Below are 13,134 nucleotides of genomic sequence, written 5' to 3' on the forward strand. Positions count from 1 at the left end.
TCGAAAAATATATGCATCTTGTTGGTATAAGTAGTGCAAATTAATTTCTTTAAACCATCATCAACTGTACACAATCTCACACTCATACAATCTCACACTCATACAAATCTATGGATTCATCCTATACAAATCTATGGATTCATCATCGATGCTCAACCACCTTTAGGATCATCAACTATACCTAAAAACAAACACAAGACTTTCCGGTGTATTTTTTCTTCACTTGCCCATTCTTAAATCATTTTAATTTAAGCACATTTAATTTTGAATTTCTTATTTGATGAGCTACTGAAAAATATAGATAGTAAAAATTAATTCCTTTAAATCATCCTCAATTTCATAGTCTCACCTATACAAATGTATGAACCCCTCTCATTTTTGTGTGTCTGTATTGTTACACATTAATTGAGTCAATGACCGAAGATTACAAAAGTATTAAAATTTGACATCTTTAATACCTATGTCACCTCAATTCAAAACAAACGTTATAAAAAAAAATTTACAATAAGGACTAAAATGATTAAAAAAAACTACAAATATAAGAACTAAAAATATCTATCTTAACCTACAGGGACCAAAAAGGATTGAAAAAGATAAGTATGGGAGTTAAAAAAAATATATCTTAAACTATAAAAACTAAAAGGTAAAGTAAGTAAAACTATAGAGACTAAAAAAGTATTTTGACCGACTAAAAATAATAGATATCTTAAGTAATTTACTTAAGTACTTTTTTCTTGTGTGAATGAAATGAGCTTAAGAGCTTAAATTAAAAATCTCTAAAGAAACATATTACTAAAGCATCAACAAACAAAGAAAAAGAATCCTAGATTGGGGTAATGAAAAACATGCATACCCTCCCCACTAAAAAAAGTCAAGATTAGCCATAAAATTAGCTACTTAGTTAGCTTCACTAAAAATGTGATTACACTCTAGATCATGTTCCAAATCCGCCACTTCTATAATTGAATTCACCAAAGTTGCAATGTTATGAGTGCTCTAGTAATCCTCATCGAGAAATTTTACGGCTAGAGTCAAATCTAATTCGATGATGAAGTTCTCTTAGAAACCTCTGTCCTTTGTAATTTAAAGACCAAAAAGTATTGCCCAGAGCTTTGCTTAGAGAACTGAGCAGTTACCTAGATAGCATTAGAAGCCTAGCAAAACGCCTCCCAAGTGATTTCTTATGACACCCCCACGCGTTGCTTCCATTCCTATGTTACCAACTGCTCCATCACAATTCAACTTGGTATATCCAAAAGGAGGAGGTGACCGTCTAATAGGAGATGATTTGTATAAATCATCTTAGGGGTATATGTTAGCAATGCTCTTGCATGATTTTGTTAGGAAAGATAATTGTATCCCATGATTCTTGCTGAAAATATGGAAACTATAATATCATAATAACTTAATTATAGGAACAGAATCATCAAATTGAAAATACATATTTGTGTATATATTGCCTTTGTTTCTAAGTAAAAATTACAACCCAATTATTCTCGATTTCTCTTTTATTTTACATGGTATCAGAGCGGTAACAACCTGCTCTCTTTTTCCTTTTTTAAAACCATTATGGATAACGATGGGAGCAAATCTGATCCCTCTTACTCTCTTCACCATTCTGATCATCCTGGAATGGTTCTTGTTTCAAAACCTCTCAATGGTGACAATTATTCAACTTGGCGTCGAGCCATTACCATCTCGTTAAATGCAAAATCTAAATTTAGTTTTGTTGATGGAACTTTCAAATCACCATCTGCCAAAACCAAACCAGAAGACTACGCAACATGGAAAAAATGCAATGATATGGTATTTTCATGGATTCTTAATTCATTGACCCCTGATATTGCAGATAATATTATTTTTATGATACTACTCATGAAGTTTGGGAAGATCTTCAAAATCGTTTCTTTCAAAGCAATGCACCACGCATTTTCCAACTTGAGAAAGAGATTTCTTGCCTTACTCAAGATCATTTGACGGTTGCTGCCTACTATACAAAGTTTAAAAAATTGTGGGATGAGTTAGGATCCTACAATGATGCAGTTTGCACATGTGGAGCAAACAACAAAAGACGCAAGTTGATGCAATTCCTCATGGGGTTGGACGAATCTTATAGTGTTGTCCGTGGTCAACTCCTTTTGATGATTCATTTACTTGATGTTTCACAAGCTTATTCTTCCATCATTCAAGAAGAAAAGCAACGAAATTTGGGTACAAGAAGAGAGACTGTTGAAGCTTCTGCCATGGTTGTTCAAAAAGAGGAACCAATTGCCCTTGCTGTTCGCCACAAATCTGGTTCATCTTCTCGTCCTAATGCCAATTATCGCAAGCCGCTGCATTGTTCCCACTGTGACAGGGATCACCACACAAAAGAGACATTTTGGAAGTTACACGGTTATCCACCTGGACAGTCCAAGCACTCTACAAATAAACACTATCATTCCAAGCCCAACCACAACAATCAATCTTCAACAAATCATGTTAGAGAGTTGGTAATTGATAGTGGTGCAACAGATCACATAATTTCGTCTCCATCTTTGCTTGACAACAGTAAAGAAAACACCTCCTTACCACCAGTTGTTATGCCAAATGGAGATCAGGCTCCAATTCTTTCTATTGGAAATTTACCTTTGAGTCCTATAATTTATTTGAAGAATGTGCTTGGGGTGCCATCTTGTAAGGTGGATTTGATGTCTGCGAGTCGAGTCACAAGAGATTTAAATTGTTCAGTAACTTTTTTTCCTCAATCGTGTGTTTTGCAGGATTTGATGACGGGGACGACGATTGGTTTGGGTGAACAACGAGATGGACTCTATTACTTGGTTGCAATGAATAAGTTACACAATCCTGTCCAGTCAATTCATACCATCAAATTTACCTATACTTTCAACCTTTCTAGCATCTTGTGGCATAGACGTCTAGGACATTTATCCTATTCTAAATTATACTTTTTGGCAAAAAAATTCCTTCATTTCCGTTTGGAGAAAAATAATAATTGTAATATTTGTGCTCTTGCAAGACAAACTAGGCTTCCTTTTCCCCCTAGTTCAATTTCTTCTGTTAAGCCTTTTGAATTAATCCATTGCGATATTTGAGGACCATTCAAAGTTTCTTCTTTCTGGTGCAAAGTATTTTTTTACTATTGTAAATGACTTCTCTTGTTTTACTTGGGTTTTTTTTCATGCATCATAAGAAAGAGACACAAAATTTTTTAACCCATTTTTTCTCTTTTGTGAAAACTTAATTTAATACTACTATAGCAAATATTCGGGTTGACAATGGAAAGGAATTCTTCTCAATGCGAGAATTTTTTAAACAACAGGGCACTATTTACCAACATTCTTGCATTTATACACCTCAACAAGATGGGGTGGTCGAGCGAAAACATAGACATATCCTTGAGTTAGCACGAGCTTTCCGTTTTCAATCTCATCTCCCTTTACACTTTTGGGCAGAATGTGTCTCTACTGCTGTTCATGTAATTAATAGGTTACCCACACCTATACTTTCTTGTCAAACTCCTTTCAAAAAACTTTATGGAAAAATTCCCTCTTATTCCCACCTAAGAGTTCTTGGATGCCTAGCCTATGCTACAAATGTTCATGTGTCTCATAAGTTTGCTCCTCGAGCCACTCAATGTATTTTTCTTGGTTATCCAGTTGGTCAGAAAGAATACAAATTGTATAACATCGATTCTCATCAAGTCTTCACTAGTCGTGATGTTATTTTCCACGAAGTTATTTTTCCTATGAATCCATCTCTTCTTCTCCACCTAAAACTGATTCTGTCATACCTGTTGCTCCAACAGCCCCTTTGCATCGTTCTCAAAGAACTCATGTTCACCCTGTAGCTCTAAATGACTATGTTTGTAGTCAAGTAAGTTCTCTCGAATCATTGTCATTCTCGTCATCTTTTCCAAGTCAAGGTACCCGATACCCTCTTTGCAATTTTATCTCATATGATTGTTACTCACCACAACATAGATCCTTTATTGCTATTATTACTAATGATGTTGAACCTACATGTTATGAACAAGCTGCCTCCCACTCTCATTGGAAAATAGCAATGCAATCTGAATTGGCTGCTTTAGAGGCCAACAACACTTGGTTCCTCACACCCCTCCCTCCGGGAAAGCAAGCTATCGGTTGTCGTTGGGTATACAAAATCAAGCGCAACTCCGATTGTTCTCTTGAACGCTATAAAGCGCGATTAGTAGCAAAAGGTTACACACAAGTTGAAGCTATTGATTACCATGATACTTTTTCACCGACTGCTAAAATGGTCACAATACGTTGTTTATTAGCTTTAGCAGTCGCTCAAAATTGGCCACTTTATCAACTTGATGTCAACAACGCTTTTCTTCATGGAGATCTCTCTAAAGAAATTTATATGTCTCTTCCTCCTGGTTTTCAATGACAGGGGGAGAATCTTGTGTGTCGTCTCAACAAATCCTTATATGGATTAAAATAAGCCTCTCGTCAATGGTTTGCTAAGTTCTCTACATCAATTCAAGGTGCTGGATTTATTCAGTCCAAATCAGATTACTCATTGTTTACTTGTAAGAAAGGCAAATCATTTACTGCCTTATTGATCTATGTTGATGACATCATCATAACCGGTAATGATCCCAATGCCATAGCTGTTCTTAAACATTTTTTGCATAATCAATTCCATATTAAAGATTTGGGTGGCTTAAAGTATTTTTTGGGCATGGAGGTTTCTTGGTCAAAGAAAGGTATATTTATTTCGCAAAGAAAATATGTTCTAGAGATTCTAAAAGATAGAGGATGTTTAGGAGCTAAGCCTGTGAATTTTCCCATGGAGCAAAATGTAAAATTGTCAGATGAAGGAGATTTATTGAAAGATCCACCCTCATATAGGCGACTTGTAGGATGCCTAAGTTATTTAACTGTTACCTGTCTAGATATCACTTACTCAGTGCACATATTGAGTAGATTCATGCATGCTCCTCGTAAACCTCATATGGAAGCTGCCATGCGAATATTGCGGTATCTAAAGAATAATCCAGGTCAAGGTTTATTTTTCTCTTCCCAAAATGATTTATCTTTGCGTGCTTTCTGCGATTCCGATTAGGGAGGTTGCCCAATATCAAGAAAATCAACTACAAGTTATTGTGTATTCTTGGGATCATCACTAATTTCTTGGAGAACAAAGAGACAGAAGACAGTTTCTCTATCATCAGATGAAGCTAAATATAGAGCTATGACAGGAGCATGTTGTGAGTTGACTTGGCTACGATCACTATTAAAGGATTTAGAGATATTGCACTCAAAGGCAGCATTGTTGTATTGATAATAAAGCAGCTCTTCACATTGCATCTAATCCGGTATTTCATGAAAGAACTCGACACATAGAGATAGATTGCCATTTTATTCGTGACAAAATTCAAGATGGCTCAGTTGCAACGGAGTATGTTCCTTTAGCAGAACAAATTGCTGACGTGTTCACTAAACCATTAGGGAAGGAAGCTTTTCTTACAATGAAGAGCAAGTTGGGAGTTCATGACATTCACTCTCCATCTTGAGGGGGAGTGTTAGGAAAGATAATTGTATCCCATGATTCTTGCTGAAAATATGGAAACTATAATATCATAATAGCTTAATTATAGGAACAAAATCATCAAATTGGAGATACATATTTGTGTATATATTATCTTTGTTTCTGAATAAAAATTAAAACCCAATTATTCTCGATTTCTCTTTTATTTTACAGATTTGGAGATATTCTTGCATTTATTGCACATAGAAGCTATAAGATCAAAATTGTTAGTTAATTGTGTTCAAAAACCAATTTATTTTTGGCTCTCCAAATATCATCAACCGCTACTACAAACATGGTAAACCATTGCTCATTCTTGTTCCTATGTGAGATAAGATTATAAAGAAGCAAACTCTAGTAGTCTTCATCAAAGAAAGTCAAATCAAGAGGACCATTCATAAGATTACACCAGATAGATTTAACGATAGAGCAGTCTCTTAGAGAATGACATCTAGGGCAAAGATCATCAATGATTAGGCCTCTCTTTCTATGTGTGAGGTTCATTAGTAAATTGTTGGGCAAATTTCCAAACGGTGAGCTTAATATGTTTTGGGGGTGCACTGGTTCCTTATTTAAGTGAGAAAGATAAGTAGATTTTGTTAAGTCAAAAGACGATCTTAGATCCCTCATTTTTTGTAAGTTTTAATGATAACAAACACTACGTCTTTCGATAAGAAAATTTTTTCGAAAAATTGTTATTTCAGACTTTGTAAGACGAAGTAATGTCTGTAAGATGAAGCAAATCAAACAAAGCATACAATTGTCTATCATGTTCTTAACGTCTATTATTTATTGTGACTAACACGCTTGAATTTTCAAATGAATGTTTTATATCTTAATAGATTGAAAGTCATTGTCTTGGAACTCACATTCTGTTAAAGGTGTATAAAGGCATGTAGAGCATCAGAATAAAGGAAAAAGATCCCAGATCTGATGAAAAAGGTGCAAGAAAAACACTACATCCTCGCTACACACTGACTTTTCTTCCTACTATCTCACTTTACTGCTTTGTTATGATAAATAGCTTAACCTATCAAAGATAAGGAGTACATTTTGGTGAAAGACACTAATTGAAACGTTTGATACACCAATAGATACTTTCTTTCTCTCTAGATTAGATGAAGGAGTAAGATGATGTGATTTTGTGAATCAGACTCAAGAAGTTGCAATGATTATCTCTTTCGAAGTTATTATATATGAAGCTCTAGAACTCAAGAGGCTAGGATAATATTTTAGAACACATATAACACAAGAGATAACCATGCACATAAAAAATCTTCTTCAAAAAATCTCTTGCACTTAAACTTTCATTATAATAACATCTAAAGGAGACGACAAAAACAACCTTGTACTATCTTTATAACTATTTTTATATGGTAGAGCCTAAAGAGGCTTGTCTGTAAAAGAATACTTGGAGTTGATGTGACACCTTTACTACCCCAACACATATATTGTAATAATGAAAACTTACAAATAAATTTTTCAATTTCGGTAAAAGGGTTCACATGAGAATCTTCAAAATTATTCTTCAATAACCACAATAATAAAAAAGAAACGCAAGAGTTTACAAATTGTTTTCAAAAATAATATTTACAATTCCAAATCCATATAAACATCCATGTCCTAAAAATCCTTTGCCCCGATGTCACAATATCAGAGCATACCCACAATTTAACTGTTAGCATTCTAGATGCCACTCGTAGCCGGATCTTCCTCACCTAAAACATCCACAATTTATACGGTGAGAAAAGAAAATATCTATATGCAAAGCACATACAAACACACCACAATGTAATCTCATCATAACTCATTACTTAATAAAATATTTACAATCATTTATATATATATATATATATATCATAATTTATCAATCATTCATCATCTTCACATCTCAATTCACAATTACATCAATCCATCACAATCCACATAAATCTTACAATTAACACTATGTCAAGACCACGCCACAACTGACACAAGTGATACGGGTTAATTTCCTCACTCATCCCACACCATGCCAGGGGCACGCTCGTCCTTGTAGCATCACTTACCCAAGGTTCGTCTCATCCCTGGTCATTAGTGTGAGGAACCACAATCACATTACAATCCACACAAGTCTTGCAATTAACTCTATGCTAGGGCTGCCATATTTGACATAAGTGATGCGTGTTAATTGCCTCACTCATCCCACACCATGCCAGGAGCACGCTCGTCCTTGAAGCATCACTACTCAAGGTTCGTCTCATTCCTGGTCATTAGTGTGAGGAACTACAATCACAATCATATTTACATCCATATAACATCTCATCTCATAGCTCAATTCCATCTCACATACACAATTCCATATCACATACTCAACAGATAAGTCCAACAAAATAAGGGTTTACACCCCTCAAGCAATTCACATCTAAATCATCAATTCTTATCAAGTAATATAACAATAACATTCATAAATTAATATAATAATCAATAGAATTATCAATTCAATATAATTTTAACATGAACAGTAAAACCCCCAATTATTCCAAAACCTAACTCACAAGCACTTTTTTACAGTTTTGTTCTCCCTCTCAGATCAACATTCTTACAAATTAATCATATATTCGTAGTCCTAAATATATACAGAATCACATAAGACTAATAATTCTCCAAACAGAAATAATTATAAAATTACTTGTAATACTAAGGGACTCTTCTTCTACCCAATTCCCTCATGTAACTCTACATACAAATAATTCCCTTTTCTCCCGTACCTGGATATGTAGAAGCTGAACCTACACAAGATCTGGTTGATCTCCCTCGCTGGGTTCCCCTCAGTCTGAAGTAGAAAGTAGAGGAAAAGAAGAGAGAGCAGAAGAAAAGAAATCAGAAAATGAGAGGTGTGCTTTTTAGGAGTGGTAGAGAGCTCAATTTATAGGCATCAGGCTTCACCGAAATGGCCCGTTCCAAATTCGGAATAGCTCGTTCCAAATTCAGAACGGCCCGTTCTGGACCTTTAAATCATGGGTAAAAATCACATCCAGAACGGCCGTTCTCAAACCAGAACGGCCCGTTCTGGTGTTCATTTATTACTCACAATGGCCATATTTTGAAAACGGCCCGTTCCAAGCCCGTTCCCACTTAGAGTTAAAGGCAGTTTTAATAGTCCGGAACGGCCCGTTCCAACTTGAGAACGGCCCGTTCTGGGATACTAACTCATATACATTTTGGTAGTTTGGAACGACTCGTTCCAATTCCGGAACAGCCCGTTCCAAGCTACTAAAGCACCCCTATACATTTATAAAATTACCAAAATACCCTCAATTAAAATAAAATAAAAATATGAAATAAAAATTGGGGTGTTACAATTACCCCCTCCTTTTAGAAATTTTGTCCTCGAAATTACTTGAAGCAAATAAAAATGGATATGACGTTTTCATCTTTTCCTCTAGCACTCCCAAGTAGCACTTTCAGGTGTAGCTCCTCCCCAAATAACTTTCACCAAAAGAATTTCCTTTCCCCTAAGTTGCTTAACCATTCGATCCTCGACTCTCACCGACTCAATCACATGCGAAGGATCATGAATGTATTTCCGAAGTTGGGAAATGTGGAAAACATCATGGAGATTTGACAGATTAGGAGGCAAAGCAATTTGGTAGGCAACACTACCAACTCTTTTTAGAATTTGGAAAGGACCAATAAATCGAGGAGTAATTTTTCTGGATTTCAATGCCCTGCCAACCCAAGTCCACGGAGTGACTTTCAAGAACACATGGTCACCTTCTTGAAATTCCAAGTCCTTCTTTCTCCTGTCAGCATAACTTTTCTGTCTACTCTGAGCTGTCCTCATCCTCTCTTGTATCAATCTAACCTTATCAGTGATTTGTTGCACAATCTCAAGTCCTAAGATAACATTATCACCAGGCTCGCACTAACACAAAGGGTTCCTACATCTCCTACCATACAAGGCTTCATAAGGTGCCATACCTATACTAGAGTGGTAACTATTATTATAGGTAAACTCTATCCACTACAAGAAAAATGCTGATTTTCGACGGAAATTTCCGACGGAAATAGGTAAATTTTCGACGGATTTTGCTTTTTCCGACGGATTTCCGACGGATTTCAATCCGTCGGAAAAAGTAGCGTCGAAAAAAAAAATCCGTCAGAAATAATTTTTCCGACGGAATTTTCCGACAGAAAAATCCGTCAGAAAATGCTGTCAAAATTTTCGACGTCAGAAATTGCTGTCAAATTTTCCGACGGAAAAATCCGTCGGAAATTATAATTCTTTTTTTAATTTTAATAAATTTATTAATGTAACAACTCTCATATTTGGCTTCTCAAGGGTTCTATTTCACAATATTTCACTGTTTAGCGTGTTTTATTCTTACTTGTGCAATTTCTGGGAGACTTCCCAGAAGGTCACCCATCCCAGTACTACTCCAGGTCAAGCACGCTTAACTGTGAAGTTCTGATGAGTAAGCTACCGAAATGTCTATGTATGTTGTCAGTATAACTTGTACAATATAATTCATTTAAGTCATCCTCAAATATATAATCTCATATTTGTACTATAATAATAATATATAATAATTTTATATTACGAATAATAATAATAATAATAATAATAATAATAATAATATATTTAATTATTCTTTATTTATATGTACTTATTTTTATAATTAACATCTACTTATTTTTATTTAAAATTATAATTTAAATTATTTAATTTTATAATTTATAATGATAATATAATTTATAAAATTATAAATATTTATTTATTACATACTTATAAATTAAATTTTAATATTTTAAATAAATTATTAATTAATTTAATATATTTATTTACCTTAAATCAAACATATAAAATTTAAAAAATGTATTTATCCTTATTCTTTTTTACAGTTTCGTTCTCCCTCTCAGATCAACATTTTTAAAAATTAATCATATATTCGTAGTCCTAAATATATACAAAATCACATAAGACCAATAATTCTCCAAACATAAATAATTATAAAATTACTCGTAATACTAAGGGACTCTTCCTCTACCCAATTCCCTCATGTAACTCTACATACAAATAATTCCCTTTTCCCCCGTACCTGGATATGTAGAAGCTGAACGTACACAAGATCTGGTTGATCTCCCTCGCTGGGTTCCCCTCAGTCTGAAGCAGAAAGTAGAGGAAAAGAAGAGAGAGTAGAAGAAAAGAAATCAAAAAATGAGAGGTGTGCTTTTTGGGAGTGGCAAAGAGCTCAATTTTGCATCAGGCTTCGTCGGAACGGCCTGTTCCAAATTCGGAACGGCCCGTTCTGGACCCTTAAATCATGGGTAAAAATCACATCTAGAACGGTCCGTTCTCAAACCAGAACGGCCCGTTATGGTGTGCATTTATTACTCACAACGGCCATATTTTGGAAACGACCCATTCCAAGCCCGTTCCCACTTAGAGTTAAAGGCAATGTTAATAGTCCGGAACGGCCCGTTCCAACTTGAGAACGGCCCGTTCTGGACTACTAACTCACATACATTTTGGTAGTTTGGAACGACCCGTTCCAATTCCAGAACAGTCTGTTCCAAGCTACTAAATTACCCCTATACATTTATAAAATTACCAAAATACCCTCAATTAAAATAAAATAAAAATATGAAATAAAAACTGGGGTGTTGCAGTTGAGCCTGGAGAGGCTTTAAAAAGAATACTTAGGTAGTTGCTTGAAGAGGCCAGTCAAATAACACTTGTGTTGAGCTAGAAGTGGCTTGGTGAAAGAATACTTGTAATGTTGAAAGTTAGTTGAGCTCAATCTAGTCGGGTTGAGAACTGGACATAGCATCAGTGATTGAGGTGGATCAATATAAAATTTTATAGTGTTCATTGATTGCTCTTGTCAACGCTTCATCTGTCATAGATACTACTTCACTAACTTGCAAACGTGAGAGTTTTTTATATACATTATTCAACCTCCCTTTTAGTGCCTATATTTTCTTCACAGATTTAATAGAAAAACATTTGTCATAGGATCCTTTTCAATCCATTTCATCATCCTTTCCTTCATAAGTAGCCCTTGCATAAGCTTGGAAAGTGTGGAGAAAAGAAATACACTAGAAGGGGTTGAATAGTATCAATAAAAAAAACTCCACACTTTTTCGAAACAATGAAATAGTATCAAAAACCTTAAAAGTGTAGATAAACATGCAATATTTTGTATGATTTGAAAAAAATTTCTTTGCAAAATGTTCAAGTTTTTCAACAAAAAAATTGATACCTTAAGGTCTTCAAAATCATCTTTTGATATAACAAAGAGACCTCAAGGCTTCAAGCAGAAGGTATTGGTTGAGTTTGTTCTAGTCTCATGCATTGTTGAACATGACATAATCAACAACTTTTGCCTCATCCTCCTCAAGTGGTATTGGTTGGGTAACTAGACTAGATAGGTCACTTAGGCCAGGCAACTAGGGCCTGTCACCAATTCTTCAAATAATGTTATTTAAGAAACTAGGCCAAGTTTTAAGGATTCCAATCCATAGGTTGTTGAAGTGATTATGCCTCATAATGATGTTGGGGATAATATTTCCACCACACTAATACTTGATACAAACCTCTTTGATTACATAAGTTTCAAATCACTTTGTTAGTTGCTATATTTGATTGTTTGATTGAGTTTAGAAAATAATCTTAAAAAAAAATAATACATGGCATAGAGTATAAACATGAGATGTTCACGTACATACTAATATAGTATACATGATATTTCATGCATATATATGTTTGAAAAAGAAAAAAAATAAGAAGTTATTAATTTAGTTAGCTGGCATAATCAAACTAATTATGATATAAATTAGTTACTTGAATTAATCGCATTAAGGATGAGCTAGACCCAATCTAACTTGGTGGCCTAACTTAATTTATCCTATTTTAACATGTAAATTATCGGTTCATTCGAGTCTAAGAACAAGTTAAAGTCTAAACAAATTGGTACGATCAAGAATCAGAAAAATGTTAAGATAAAAAATAACTTAACTCAACATTATTGTTATATCTTCATAATGTATTTCATTCTTTTTTGTATTCTATTTAAAAATTCTACTTATTAATTTCTTTAATTTATATTTTTCACACTAACGTCAAAACTAATTTTCTTTTGTGAAGATTATAAGTAACCATCTTTTAATTTACATAGTATAATGTATAATGAAATATAATTATTATTGAAATCTAAATTACATTACAAAGAAGTTATAACTTATATTACGGACATTTTGGGTAAACTTAGTGTTACTTTAAATGAACTCAATTTCAATTCAACTTGTAAATTATTGGAATCATTCTCTAAAAATTTAATCAAGTCAATATTTAGTAACAAATCAAGCATAGCTGAACCTAACTCAATTCAACATGTCCATTTGTTCACCCCTAAACCAAATTAATGACGATGAAAGATTCCAACAATTTTGTATTTATAAGAGTAACGATTTAATATATATATATATATATATATATATATATATATATATATATATATATATTAAATTAGACAATATGTCCTTCATAGGAATCAATCCGACAACTTAGGCTTTGGGTGAATGGGTTTACCT

The sequence above is a fragment of the Cajanus cajan genome, chromosome 3 (genome assembly GCF_000230855.2).
Source record: "Cajanus cajan strain Asha chromosome 3, NIPB_CcT2T_4, whole genome shotgun sequence".
NCBI lineage: Eukaryota > Viridiplantae > Streptophyta > Magnoliopsida > Fabales > Fabaceae > Cajanus > Cajanus cajan.